The sequence below is a fragment of the Malus sylvestris genome, chromosome 12 (assembly GCF_916048215.2).
Source record: "Malus sylvestris chromosome 12, drMalSylv7.2, whole genome shotgun sequence".
In the NCBI taxonomy this organism is placed as follows: Eukaryota; Viridiplantae; Streptophyta; class Magnoliopsida; order Rosales; family Rosaceae; genus Malus; species Malus sylvestris.
The window spans coordinates 6,702,418-6,718,880 of NC_062271.1; positions in this window are offsets into that span (position 1 = coordinate 6,702,418).

The window sequence follows — 16,463 nt, forward strand, 5'->3', positions numbered from 1 at the left end:
AATGGTATAGAACATTGTTTGGCTCCCTATCACGATTTACGAATGATGCATTCATCGTTATCTGCAAATCATTGTGACGTGCGTCCAAATTATTTGATTAAATGCATAAAAACACAAGTTTGTGCACATGCTAAAGTGTAATTTGCTTGTAAGGAGGAATGAATCGGTCGACTAATGATCGGGATATTTTACTTGTTTCCGGATAAAATAGCCTTCACAACATGTATAGGCTGCCTACCCTTTGTGGATGCTAAACCAGAAGTCTGGTTTAATTGAATTTGAACGTGTGTGGTTTGGTATGATTTTATGGACAGAGACCTGTCGCGTAAATTTATTAATATAATATGGTCATCTGGAATTTGGTGACAGCGATATAATATTATGTATAATATTTATGTTTATATATTAAAGGAACCGATCCCCTGCTTAGGGGGCTGAGCCTCAAGTAAATCACACGATAGTTAAAATTTGATTCAATTAGCCTTCTGAGAAAATCACACGGGCCGTTGAAATTTGATTTAACGACTGCAATTATTATAACTTTTAGAGGGTTCCTTGTTTGTAGCCTTTGAATCAAATTTTAACGGCTCGGATTTTTTGCTCAGAAGGGTCAGCCTTCTAAGCTCAGGGGAGGATCCGGTTCCAATATTATATAGCATAACGATTATAAATGCTTGTTATAATGGTGCATTTCTGTATTTGGACAGTGACGCCAATGGATAACAAAAAACAGGGACATTTGAAATTTGACCTATTTAATTCGAGTTGGTCTATTCTAGTTAGTTAGAAAATTCAAGTAATGGTGACAGACTAAGATTGCTCTTGCAGTTTTATCTCTTTTTCGTCTCCCTAATGTTTTGTTTGAAGAATCATGTCGATATTGGTTAGGCCACTTGATTTAGTATCACGAGCTTTTTCAGTCTAATAACATCATGTTATGTGTGAATTTTTTTTTTACTTGACAATATATTATTAGACTCGAGGTAATTGTGACAATAAATTCATTTTATACAGGTTACTATCTTGCTTCCGAATTCGATCGCGTGTAAAAAGAACAAAGACTGAATAAATATGGGGAAAAGTACAATGTAAAAAGTTAAAATTTAACCCTGTTTACCGGAGACTGTTTAATGTTCAGCTGCTATTGTTTGACTGCTAGGAGCAGGACCATATCAAAGATTCAGGGGGAGGGGGGGGGACCTCTCTCTTGTTTTATTTAATCTTTACAGCCTGTATTGTACCCAATAACCCAATTTATGTTCGGCTCCGGAATGTTGTTTGGACCACATTATTCGCCTTTCTAATGCATAATGGTTCGGGCTCATGTCTATGAGAGAGATGCTCATCAAGGGGTTCAATAAGGGGTGTGATATCAACACACCCTATTTTACTTCTCACACACTTTTTTAATTTTCGGCCGTCGGATCGGATGAATTGAAGAAGATCAACGGACATAAATTATCAAGGGGTGTAGCACACTCCTTTAATAAATGTGGTCTAGAGATCGGGTTTCATTTTCCTTTGGTTTATGTACCTAATGGGACCTTAATATAAAATGGCTTGTTTGGAACTGTTTTTCAAACGACTGACAATGCTTTTAGAAAAAAATGTTTTTGGATTCCAAAAGCATTTTAAGTGCTTTCTGCATGAAACACTAGTTATGTGCTTTTTGTATGAAGCAATTTTCTAGGATTCACGTGCCATTTTTACGAAAAATTGGATCCAAAATTATATTCACTAAAATCGCTTTTAACTATTTTAAAAGCACTTCAAAATGAGCCAAAAGTTTGGAACTTCTCTTCTAGAGAAACAGCACGCGTAGGGCACAAAAATTTTCGAATTTCAATCGATTTTTTTGACTTTTGTCATCGAGGCATTTGGTTGAGCATTTGATGGGCTTATGGATAATTGCCAAGCCATGCTATTGGTTGAGGCATGCCAACATTTGTCCAGGTTATTTAAAAAAAGAAAAGCAAATGTCATATAACCATGTGCTTTTCTAGAAGCGCTTTTATGACTCAAAACACTTTTAAGTTTCTTTTATCCAAGGGGTAGAGTTAGAGGCACTTATGCTTATTTCTCATGCAACGATATTTTCCATTAAGGAATTGGGAATTTGTGATCACACTTGCCATCAATAATAGTTAGAACCTAGCTACCTATAAATGAGGAATGATATTTAGACTATAATACTAGCAGAACTCAGTAATTGTTCGGTGCTAGCAGATCTCATACTCATACTTGAAGCAACTAAGTTTACATATAGGTAACTAAATTAAAAAGTTCGATATTTTGACAGAAAACATGGACAACTTTTCTTCATGAGTAACCTTTAATTTGGACAAAATAAAAAAATTATCATTTCTTTCTTTTTTCAAAATGCGTATAATATGATGAATAATCATATCTAAACGGACCAAGCCAATCCTCCTTATAAAACGAGGTCTATATTTCTTCATTTTAGAGGACAAGGAAATAAATTGATAATCTCCAACTCTGATCAGAGTGACACTTGGAAGATTTACAAGATAGATCGTGTATTTATGTAAAACTTTGTATGAAAGTAGGCATTCCACAATGGTTAAGGATGAACGTGAGACCCAAGTCACACCTTTATTTTTATAGACTTCCCAACCAATATATTCCCAACCAAATATTTCTAGGGAATGTGGCGCTATGGAATGGCATTGACACGTCAATATCCAACTATGTGCTATTTTTTAACACAACTTTCATATTTATGGAAAAGGTAGCAGATCCGGAGAATCAATCAATCATATTCGTTCATCGTACATCGTACGGTCAATTTTTGTTATATACTAATTATATTCAATTTTAAATTTTAAATTTAAAATGATTTCTGACCGTACAATGTACAATAAAAGAACATAATTGATTGATTATCCGAATCCCCACAAAGAGGATCCGGATAGGATCCTTTTCCCATATTTATGTTGGGAGCAACCCCTCGAATTACCTTATATTAATTAACATATGTCAGTTTTTTTTAATAGGCTAGAAATTCTAAAAGTTTATCCTATTTTGCTTTATGTTTAAGCTCAATTTTTAGACGAATAATATTTGGCTACTAAAAAATGAGTAGAATCTCCTACTTAAAAATCTTAGTGTTTTAATCACAGAGCTTTATGCTTATGATCAGAATCGTTCATACTATGAATCACACTGTAAAGATCATCTATGCAAAAAATAAATTAAAAATAAGGTTGTTTAGTCAATATATTGTAGTAAATACATAGACGGTTTGTAATGCTTTTATGTCACATCCCGGCCTGTGGCGGATCACTTCCCGGGCCCGCTCCACCACCGTAGCACAATATTGTCCGGTTTGGACCCCAACCACGTCCTTACGGTTTTGTTTCTGGGAACTCACGAGCAACTTCTCAGGAGGTCACCCATCCTGGGATTGCTCTGGCCATCTTCTCGCTTAACTTCAGAGTTCCTACGGAACCCAAAGCCAGTGAGATCCCAAAAGGCCTCGTGTTAAGTAGGGATGAGAATATACATTTAAGGATCACTCCCCTGAGCGATGTGGGATGTCACAATCCACCCCCTTAGGGGCACGACGTCCTCGTCGGCACACTTCCGGCCAGGGATAGGCTCTGATATCAAATTGTCACATCCCGGCTCGGGACGGATAACTTCCCAAGCCCGCTCCACCATCGTAGTACGGTATTGTCCACTTTGGACCCCGACTACGCCTTCACGGTTTTGTTTCTAGGAATTCACGAGCAACTTCCTAGGAGGTCACTCATCCTGGGATTGCTCTGGCCCTTTCTCGCTTAACTTCAGAGTTCCTATGGAAGCTGAAGCCAGTGAGCTCCTAAAAGGCCTCGTGCTAGATAGGGATGAGAATATACATTTAAGGATCACTCCCCTGGGCGATGTGGGATGTCACATTTTACCCATACCGTTCATTTGTTTTCAAACAATTTGATGACTAAACGATCTTATTTTTAATTGATTTTTTGTAGAGGCGATCTTTATAGGGTAATTTATAATTTGAACGGTTCTGATTATAAACAAAAAGTTCTATAAATTGATAACGAATAATTTTGAGTGGGAATTTCTACTCATCTTTGAGTAACCAAGTATTGTTCTTTTTACACGGTAGTTTCGTTAAAATCTGGCCCCATAAAGACATGCCAAAACGAGTTTGGTCCAAATTGAGGAGTCCCCTGTGGTACGGCCCAATATAAGTTATACTTCACTAAATTACGCCTAAATTAATATCAAATTTCAAGGAATATCGAAAAATAATTTTTTTTTAATAAATGATATTATGTACATTAAGGATGAGCTTAATCTATAAGGAAAACTAACGAAAAGGGCTTGAAAACTTTGAGTTTTAATGATAAGGACAAAATAAAGGGTAAAGTGAATAGTATCAGAATTGACTTTTTAGTGTAAAAATATGGTTTTTCGTTAAAGTGAACAGTACCGGGTGCTTTTCGTTAAAGTTCCCTAATCTATAATGAGCTTGTAATAATGTGGTTCAAATTCGTCTTTGGCCAGAATCAAACCCAAGACTTCTCACTAACAAGTGAAGTGCGAAAATTGAACATAAGACTTCTCACTTACAAGTGAAGAGTAATACTACTAGATCGTTGTATTAATTGGCACAAATAAGCCATTTTTATTGTTGGTATTTGGATCATTTTTGCTGACCACAATATTGGCTACCACGTCTCTAATAAAAATGAATTCTGCATACATACGTGGAGTTCACATGCATTTAAAAAGTTTTCAACAAACTAGTTAGTAAAAGTAGTACAAATAACATTGTTCTCATTTTTTCTTTTTTGTTGTTGATGAGATCATATCGAAACGCTGATAGAGCTGAAGAGAAGGTGGTAAACGATGCCAGCAGAATGCTTAGAACTTCTAAGTTAGAAGCCTCTCTTCTAAACAACATACCAATGAAACAAATATGACGAAACAACATTCAGTCGCTGCTCTAGCCTTGGCTTTTGTTACATCCATATCAGCATGAATGATGTTTCCGTTGCCACCAACTTGCGATGAATTTTAATGGATTATCTGGCGATTAATCTCTCTACTGAATCACCAATCCGATGAATTTTGCTAGCTCGATTAGTCCTATTGCTAGCATTTTGAAAGCAGTATTTCATGGAAAATATAGCTTTGGATTTTGGTTAGAAACTAGATATATAAACCATAGCACATGGAATTAAGCAGCAGCAGAAAATTCCATTACATAATCATTCGAGGAAATAGATCTGACTCTGAATAAATTATATTTGTGTATTTACGATGTTATACATCTTTTATTTGATACAATGTATTCACTCTAGATCGTTTAGCTCTGCAAAATGGTTAAGTCAATACTGTGGAGCCTAAAATAATCCCAAAAATTCTAGAGGTGACACGTGAATTCTTGCTCAAGAAAGACAAGATTGCCCTTATTAAATGTGCAGACTCCTCAGATGCTTCCACGTACAGCTCACACCCCTGAAGGTTCCTGCACTGAATACGACTGCCCACAACTCACCTGTCATTGGCAAGGAAAAGTCAAAGCATTAAAGATAATGATTAATTACCCGAATCCTCTATTTAATACATTCATAATTGAAGATTGATTCCATTCAAGTAAGTAATCCCTATTTAAATCAATTAATTACTCCATTATCTGAAGATATTATTTCCTATTTAATATCTTGAGAATATTTTTCCATTAAACCTTGGCTAATAGGGTGCCACCATGTGTAGGGTAAAACCCTAACACTATGGCCGGTCACTCCCCTATATATTCTATCAAATTTCGGTAAACTTTTGCTATGCCTAAAAGCCCTAAACAATTTACTCTTCTTAGAGAAACTAACTTAGTCATCAGAGATCCATTGGCCTAACTCTCCCACCTCATGGGCGCGTGAGGCTTTGATCAAAGGTGTTGATTGTTTTGCAGGTGCATTTTCGTCAAAACTAGAGACGATGAAAATTTGCATCGAAACTTTAATCGGACACATTGTGGATGATCATTGGAGCTACTGCTACCCACACGTGTTGCCAATCAAATAAGGCTGCTTACCACATTGCTCTCTCTTGTACCCCCAGAGTGTTCGTGGTTTGAAGAACCATTTGATGCCATTGTTGATGTACCTTTTTCAAGACCGTACGACTTGATGGTGCTGGGTTATGGCTAGCGTCTTTGTATTGTGTTGCTTTTTATCCCAATCAATGAATTCATTGTTGTAGGCCTATTTGATTGAACGATCTAGGGTTTAGAGAGAGAGAGGGGGGGGCGACCACAATTAGAGAGAAGAGAGATTGATTTAATTGTGAGGTGTGTTTGATTCACCCCAGTGTGCCTTTATTTATAGTAGTAGGATAGGTAAATACCTTTCCCTTTAGGATTACAACATTTAATAGGTAATCTACTCCTAATAGGAATATAAGATACTTTCCCATATCTCTTAGGATTTACACAATCACATTCCTATTCTAAATATGACTGCAACATTCCCCATTGAGTGTGTAAATACTCAACAAACCATCGCATCAGATCTTCAGCAGATAAGGTAGAATAGTTGATGAAGTCATCGGCACAACGGGTGATCGCGAGTCTTAAATTTATTTGAAGTATGCATTTGTAGTAAAACTCACAAAACCTCGCTATGGTAAAACCTAAGGCATGAGGAAAACCCATAGACTAAGGAGAAAAGTGAGAAGTATGCATAATGTCTAAAAACAAACGTTAAACTGGACGAAGGTAGTGAACTCAACGGAGTATGATCATCCCATGATGGGTGCCTCATTAAAACCTCGTTAGGTAGCAAAAACCCAGTGGGAAAAATGCTCCTAATTGTAGGAAAAATAGTGCATTAAGATCATGTGAGTATGCTTCTAGATACTCCCCTGAGTTAGACATAACTTTTAAATAAGAGAACTACAAGCGATTCAACCCAGATAATTTACGCATATCGATTCCTTGGATGAGCTTCTGAAATGTTGACTTGGGCAACGACTTGGTGAAGAGATCGGCTAGGTTGTCCTAGGAATAGATTTGCTTGACTTCAATGTTTTGATGCTCCTGCTGCTGGTGTGAGTAAAAGAACTTTGGCGCTATGTGCTTGGTGTTGTCTCCCTTGATATATCCCTTATTCAACTGCTTGATACATGCTGCATTGTCTTCAAAGATTATCGTAGGAAGGTCAATGACTGATGTAAGACCACTAATGCTTCGAATGTGTCCCATAACTTCTCTTAGCCAAAAGCACTTACGCGAAGCTTCATGTAGGGCGAGAATCTCAGCATGGTTAGACGAAGTCGCAACTAGCGTTTACTTGGTAGACATCCAAGATATAGCAGTGTCTCCAACGGTAAAGACATAACCTGTTTGAGAACATGCTCTATGTGGGTCAGATAGATATCCAGCCTCTACGTAACCAACAAGGCGAGAATCATTCCGAGTACCATAGGGGGCGGCAATACTTGGAGATTTGTTGGTATAGAACAAGCCCAAATCCGTAGTACCCTTAAGGTAGCGGAAAATGTCTTTAACACCATTACAGTGCCTGCATGTGGGCGCATTGTTGTATCTAGCCAATAGATTCACAGCGAAGAAGATGTCAGGTCTAGCGTACTGAGCCAAGTACAATAAAGCCCCAATTGCACTTAGGTAAGGAACTTCGGGTTCCAAAATCTCTTCCTTATCCTCCTTTAGACGGAAGGGATCTCGTTTAGCATCTAGAGTTCGAACGACCATGGGTGTACTCGAAGGCTTCGCTTTATCTTCATTAAAACAAGGCCACACCTTTTGGGTGTAGTTTGATTGATGTACTAGGATTCAATTCGAACAATGCTCGATCTCCAGGCTAAGGTAATATCGAGTTTTCCTATGATCCTTCATCTTAAATTCTGATTTCAAATGTGCAGCAATTTCCTTAAGCTCTGCAGGAGTCCCAATGAGATTCATGTCATCGACATAAACTGCAATGATTGCAAATCCGGAATGTGACTTCTTTATGAACACGGATGGGCATTGTTCGTTATTCACATAACCCTGACTTGTCAAATATTCACTCAGACGGTTATACCACATCCACCCGGATTGTTTCAATCCGCAGAGTGATTTCCTCAACCTAATTGAAAGAGTGTTCCGTGGTCTAGAACTATTTGAACCAGTCAATGGAAGTCCTTCTGGAACTTTCATGTATATTTCTTTATTTAGATCCCCATAGAGATACGCAGTTACCACGTCCATAAGCTGTATATTCAGTTTTTTTTGGAAACTACCAAATTGATTAGGTAGCAGAACGTTATAACGTCTATTACGGGGGAATATGTCTTCTCGCACTATTTCATTATTCTCATTACGCTACCTCATAAAAACCCACTTGTAGCCAACAGGCTTCACACGTGGTGATGTAAGAACGATAGGTCCAAATACCCTATGTTTCGTGAGTGAATCGAGTTCGACCTGGATTGCTTGTTTCCAGTTTGACCAATTGGTTTTACGTCAGCATTCATCGACGGAACGTGGTTCAATGTCATTGCTAAACATGATGTCAGTAGCTACTGAGTATGAGAATGCATCGTCAATGAGCATCTCATTCCTATTCCAAACCTCATCCAATACTGTGTAGTGGACCGAAATCTCAAGATTTTCCAGAGGCCGATATGTTTCATTTGAAGTATCACCGTAATCTAGAATAACTTCATGCTTTGGAACAGATGAGTGAGTGATGGTCGGATTCAAACTAGGGTCACTAGTTGGTGCCATTTTCCTCTTCTGGGGTTGTGAATTTTTTGAACCAAGAGGTCTGCCACGCTTTAGGGTTGGAGTAGGTGATTGGCTAGTCGTCAATGTACCTTGTCATGTGAAGGGTGCGACCTCCCCACCTTCAGGACGGTCCGGCCTTCCCAGGCGGGTTGTTGACGTACGCGGGGTGCATCTATCCTTGCAGGTGTGTTTGCAACGGGTCTATGTGATCTTGTCACCTTTGCTAGATCATTAAAAACATTAGGCATGCTTTGAGCAATGCTCTGAAGATCTATAATTCGTCGCACCTTAGTTTCAGATTGGGTAATACGGGGATCTAAATGAGATATAGTGGGAGCATACCATGACAATTCACGACGTTCTACGGGAACGTTAGTAAGCTTATCTCCCGCTAACGAAGGGAAGACTATTTCATCAAAGTGACAATCCACAAAATGTGCGGTATAGAGATATCCTGTCAAGGGTTCTAAGTATCGAACAATTGATGGTGAATCATAACCAACATAGATTCCTATTTTTCTCTGAGGACCCATTTTGGTACGTAGTGGCGGCGCTATTGGGGCATAAATGGCGCACCCAAACACCCGTAAATGCGAGACATCAGGCTCGTATCTAGTGACCAACTGTAACGGTGAATATGGTTGGGTAGCAGTGGGCCTCAGGCGGACCAACGCTACGTGCAATATTGCATAGCCCTAGGCAGATACCGACAGTTTGGTTATCATAACCAAAGTCTGAGCTATCAATTAAAGGTGCTTTATGAAAGTTTTTGCCAGGCCGTTTTGGGTGTGAACATGAGGCACATGATGTTCCACATCAATCTTTACTGACATGCAATAATCGTTAAAAGTCTATGACGTAAACTCTCCAGCATTATCCAGTCGAATCGACTTAATCGGATAATTAGGGTGGTGAGCCCTTAGCTTAATTATTTGAGCTAAAAGTTTAGCAAACGTGGCGTTGCGTGTGGACAATAAGAAAATATGTGACCATCGTGTCGATGCATCAACCAATACCATAAAGTGTCTAAGTGGTCCGCAGGTTGGTTGGATAGGTCCACAAATGTCCCTTTGAATCATCTGAAGAAATTTAGGGGGGTTGTGAATAATCTTTGTATATGAGGGCTGAGTATTCAACTTCCCTAAAGAACACGCTTTGCATGGTGGAACTCTAACATAGGGATGTAACTTATGCCCGTGTGAAGATTTGAGGATACGGCGCATCATGTCACGTCCAGGATGTCCCAAATGGTCATGCCAAAGCAACAAAGTGTCCTGGAACTCATGCATAGGGCCGGCCACACTGTGGGCTTCTATGCCATGAATGGTTGTGATGTACAACCTACTCGGCAAGTGTTCCAACTTCTCGTGAATATGCTTCTGGCCATATTCATACGAAGTGATACAAAGAAATTTTGAATCATGATCTTAAGTCGTTTCAAGATGATATTGATTATCTTGAATATCTCTAAAACTCAGAAACGTTCTTTCGGAATGTGGAGAATAGAGTGCCTCTTTAATGGTCAGAATTGTACCATTAGACAACACGATATGTGCCTTTCCGTATCCTTTAATCAGGTTGGATGAGCCTGAGAGAGTTGTCAAATGAGCTTTCATGGGTATGAAGTTAGTAAAATAGTGTCGTTCTCCCAAGATAGTGTGCGTGGTTGCACTATTTGTCAGACAACTAACTTCCCTACGAGACATACCTAGGTATAAATTGATTGAATTGGTCACATGCATGAATATAAGTCCATTCATTCAATTAAGCAATTCGAGAAAATAATATCCATTCCAATAACAATCCATAATTCAAAACAAACCAAAACCAAACAAATTATTCCAAATACTAAGAAAAATTGTTCAAAATTAAACCATAAACCTAGCAAAATAGATGGGGTAGGGCCAGCCACTCCTAGTGGGTTAGGCAACTAGGGGGTAAACAACCTAAAAACATGTCTAATTTAGTCATCCCTACGCATTGACATCTCCTGAAAATTCGATATCTCCATTGATGTAGTTGCATCTTCTGGATGATCCACATGTGCAAAATTAGACTTACGACGGGAATGATACTTGGCAATAGCCTCAAAGGAAGCTCGGCATACGCATGACTAATGATCCTTTGATCTACAATGATAGCACATGTCCAGTTTAGTAGAAACGGGCTAAACGAGAGCTTCGCCCTTGTTCTTGAAGTTTGGGGACTTAGGGGTGAGTGGTGGACGCTATTGGGTCATATTTCTTCCCTTAGGTGTGGCACTCTGTTGACCTTGGGCCAGTGGTTGGGCTTGCCACCCATTGCCACAGTCACGATGATTTTTTCGTCGTTTATGGCTGCTAGAATAGGTCACATGCGCTTCAGGCGCGGCGTTCGAGCCAGTGGGTCGAGCTTGATGATTCTTCATCAAAAGTTGGTTCTGCTTTTCAGCAAGAAGTAAAACAGAGATTAAATCTGAAAACTTGGTAAATATTTGTGCCCTATATTGTTATTGCAGGAAAATATTGGTGGCATGGAAGGTCGATTATGTTTTCTCCAGGAGATCTGATTCGGTTAGTTCCACTTTGCAGAATTTCAACAAAGAATGGATTCTACAAACTTCGGAGTTGTATTCATTCATGGACTTAAAGTCCTGGAAATGAAGATGCTGCCAGTCGTGTCTTGCTTTAGGCAAGTATATGTCTTTCTGGTGATCGAAACAGTCGGCCAGAGTAAGCTAGAGGGTGCGTGGGTTCTCCTCAGTGAGATACTCAGTCTGCAGTGCATCATGGATGTGTCTTCGAATGAAGATCATTGCAGTAGCCTTCTGAGCTTCGTCAACAAGTTTGTTGGCGATAGGTGTCTCGATGGTGGCTTTAATGCCCTTTGCAGTTAGATAAAGCTTCATGTCTTAAACCCACTTCAGATAGTTTCTTCCAGAGATTTCTAGAGCGGAGAAATCGAGCTTGTTCAAGTTCAACATGTCCCTAAAATAGAGGAAAAAACATGAGTAGTCATATGGTAAGCCATAAACATATATCATAGAACATACAGATTCTATAGACATGTATTGGTTTAATTCATGAAAACTACAAGTTTCATGTGGTATGTTTTGAATGAAAACTTTGGGTTTCAAAGGCACTAAATTTGAAACTACATGTTCAATTTAGTTTTATGAATGATTAGTTCATAATGAGAGGTTCATGCAATAAACACAGAATGCAATATACTAATTTGAATATAGTGGATTTGAGGTTCTTCGGGAACTCAAGTGTGAGAGCTTCGTTACTACGAAAGTATGTGATGGTTCAAAGTATAAAAATAAATTATTGAATCATTAATGTCCAAAAGTGATCTTCATGTCAATAGTTTTGGATTCATTATTAGATTAATGGATTGCAGGTCACTTTTAATTAATTCAATAAATTGGGCCATACGGGGTCGATTGTAGAAGCTAAATAATATTAACATAATATTATTAGATAAAACAATATAGCCCCAAAATAATTTGGGCTTGGTTGGGTGCCTTAAGTAGAAAGGTAAGGTCTAAAATCCTCGGGAATGGGCTGCAGGCCACGGGGCGTGAGGGAGAAGCCCCAGCCTCAGCTGGGTTTTAGTTTGGGCCGAAGGGGGTTGCACAGGTCAAGGTTCAGTAGGGGCTGGCCTTGAGGGTTTAGTCATGGGGAGCCCAGTCATAATAGGGCTAGCTGCAGGAATGGGCCGCAAGGACCAAGCCCAGCCTTGTGGGCTGGTTGACGCGTGCGAAGGGGAAGGGCCCAGCTGACTAGGTTGGTGGATGAAGGCTGCGGGCCTGGGCTACGTGGAACCTAAGCCGAAACTTGGTGCAGTCCAAGATGGAGCAGTAGGCCACATGTCAAAAATGGAAACGGGCTTAGGGCTTCAAGCCTTTTAAATTGACCTCAGGCCGAAGCCTGGTGTTAGCATGCACAGTGATGGTGCGGTGGGTGTGCCGCACCATGCCCAATTTCTTTTTTTTTTTAAAAAACAAAAACAATCCCTTAGGGTTTAGGAAACCCTAAATATGCTTTTAATTTAATTTAATACATTGACTCACAAATTCCACATAACAATTTAATTGTGCGATGCATGAAATAAATATATATATTGACAAATATATAAACATATACAAAATATATATATATTGAAAGGAAAATATAAACATAGAAGGGTTCATGCATCATGGGGAATGTTTTCATACTTCGTGGACGTTTTAAATATCTTCTTTTATTTTAAGCATACTTGATTAGCAGAAAACGAATAAGCCTTTGAATTTGGTGGATGATAGCCTCCTCTTATGATGCGTCAATTCCTTAGCTTTCTGCAAGAGCGTGCTGATAACGTGTTGTAGGCCTATTTGATTGAACGATCTAGGGTTTAGAGGGAGAGACGGGGCTGACCACAATTAGAAATAAGAGAGATTGATTTAATTGTCAGGTGTGTTTGATTCACCCCATTGTGCCTTTATTTATAGTAGTAGGATATGCAAATACCTTTCCCTTTAGGATTACAATATTTAATAGGTAATCTACTCCTAATAGGAATATAAGATACTTTCCTATATCTCCTAGGATTTACACAATCACATTCTTATTCTAAATATGACTGCAACATTAATGACCTTTTAAAAAAGAAGACATATTTGTTCATTTCTCCTAAACTTGTATAGAGCTGTTAATTTCCCCCCATTGAACTTTAACTTTGGCCGATTACCCATAAACTTGTATAATTAGTCAATTTCCCCCTTGAACTTTAATTTTAATCGATTACCCCCTGAATTTTTATAAATAGCCAATTTCCCTCATGACGCTAGATTTTAAAAATTTTCATCCAATTTTTCATCCATTTTGATCACGTCAACAACACATGACAACTGTATGGGGACAAAAAGAATGGAAAATTGGATGGATGAAAATTAGATCAAAAATTTTAAAATCTAACTCTAGGGGCGGAATTGGTTATTTATAAAATTTTAGGGGACTAATTGGCAAAACTTAGAGTTCAGGTGGGTAATCGGCTAAAATTAAAGTACATGAGGGAAATTGGTAGCTCTATACAACTTTGAGAGGCAAACCGAAAAGTACTTCTGAAAAAAAAAAAACCAGTTTTAGAATCACTTAAGGTCTATTTATTGACCATTAAGTGATAGGAGCATATTTATGCGACTTAGTTAGCTTATTTCTTGGCATTTATGTTGTTAGTTCGTAGTTATTTTAGTATTTTAAGCTATTTTCGTGTGTTTGTAGGTCCAAAGGGTTAATGTGGCAAAGAAGTGCATTTTGGAGCATTTTGGAGCATTTTTGGGCATGGAATGGATGGCATATGCTTGGAGCAAAAGGAATGGACGAAATTTGAAGTTTGTGTATCATCCTCTCCCTATAAATAACCATTTTAGCACACTCATTTCACCTAACACATCCATTCACCTACCACTACATCCACTCATTTCACCCAACACATTCACCTACCATTACATCCACTCATTTCACCCAACACATCCATTCTCCAAACATCCATCCACTACACCCATTACATCCACTCATTACCAAACACTCATCCACTACACCCATTACATCCACCCACTACACCCATTATATCCACTCATTACCAAACATTCATCCACTACACCCATTACATCCACTCATTACCCAACATCCACCCACTACACCCATTACATTCATTACCAAACATTCATCCACTACACCCATTACATCCACTCATTACCAAACATCCACCCACTACACCCATTACATCCACTCATTACCACAACACTCACCCACTACACCCATTACATCCACTCATTACAACTCCATACACTCCTCTCCCTAGCCTATAAATACATCCACCCTTCACCATAATTTGGGGGCCACATCCAAAGACACTACATTTCACATCTCACAACTTCATTCACAAACACAATTTCTTTGCCATGACCTCCATCCATTCATCTAGCCATACTACATCTCACCAATCCATACACTTTCATCTCTTAGCCGTGCAAATCCATTCCATCCATATATCCATACACATCCTAGACACTTGTGCTACAACAAGGTGTTGAAAACAAAGGTCCTTGACGTTTCAAGCTTGGAACTTTGGAGCGTTTTAGGTGTACTCCGTTCTTGCTTTCAATGTCTACTTTGTTATTTTCTAATTTTGTTGCAATTATGAGTGGCTAAACCCCTATTTAGTTAGGGGGAAGTTTGAAGCCATGAACATGCTTGAGATTTGAATTGATTTCTTCCAATTGTGATTTGATAAGTTGTGATTGCAATTCAATTATCTATTTTATTCATAACTGATTCTTGTATGTTTATTAAGGATGCATACTTAGTTTTCATGCATGAATTAGATGCTAGAATATAAATGAGTTTCACCTAATCGTTACAAGTTTATATTCATGAGTAGTGAAGGTTGTCTATCACAATCGCGTTAATTGAATTCTTGGCAATTGTATCATGCATTCATAGTTATAATTGTCTCGTCAACACTTATGATTTTCATTGAACGTAATGATCTCTGATTGTATCTCTATTATGCATTCATATAGGGGACTTTTAGAGAATGATTTGGGTTGTCGCATGCATTCATCCAATTTAATGAGTAAAGGAAAATCTGAGGGTTAATTTGTGCATCACGGTTAATCTGGGGTGTTGAGTATCATAGTTTATTGAAAGCAATTGGAAATCGATTCATGTACAAGTGTGTCATGTGTGAAGAACGGACATCTAACTAATCCATCCATCATCGTATTCCTTAAATTTGTCTTACAATCTGCCTAGTTTAATAATTTGTTTGTTTGTTTCAAATTCATCAAAACCAAAATCCCCCTTTTTACTTTCTTGTTTCAAAGTGTTAAATTTCTGTTTTGTTTGTGTTTTTGAGTGTTTTGATTCAAGCCAAAACACTAAATTCGTCCAAAGTTGTGTTAGAGTCAGAAACTGCCTAGTTTGTGTTTTTAGGCAGTTTTGAGTGTTTTAAAGTTGTTTTGAGTCTTGTGAGTCTATTCAAACGTTTTAACTTTGTTTTTATGTTTTTGAGTTAGTTTAGAGGTTTTAGCAAGCCCTCCTAATCCCCGGTTTAGAACGATCCCTACTTGCATTTATACTACAATTTGACAACAAGAGGGTTTAATTTGAGTGCTTAACTTTCATCGCATCATTAAGTTCTATTTTTTTTGGGTCAAACAATGGATTTGTTAGATTAGATGTTAGAATAAGAAGTTAATGGTGTTCGAACCCACGTTGTGGTGAAAGCATAACACTCATTTCTACCATTGTAGTACAGGGTCATTTGCAACAATTAAATTCTTTAACTTGTCAGTTTTTTTTTTTATTTTAAATTTTTATCTATGAAGATTCTTTTCATTAGTTATCGTATTTTCCGATATATACTTGGGACTCGGTATGAACCCAAACTCAAATCAAAACCATAATTTAGGCATGAATAATGAATGTCAATATTTCACAAACTATTCTTCTATGGGTCAATTTTAGGCACTGATGATCAACTTGGATTGGACTTTCACAAATTATATAAGATGTTGGGGTGGGGGGAGGGGGGTGTGGGTTGGGGCCTGGTGTTTAGACGAACTAAACAAATTTAAGTAAATTATTATATATTGTATAAGAAAGTGCTTATTTATACTTAAAAACACATAATTGTATTGGAATACATAAAGTGCAAAATAAAATGACATATAGAT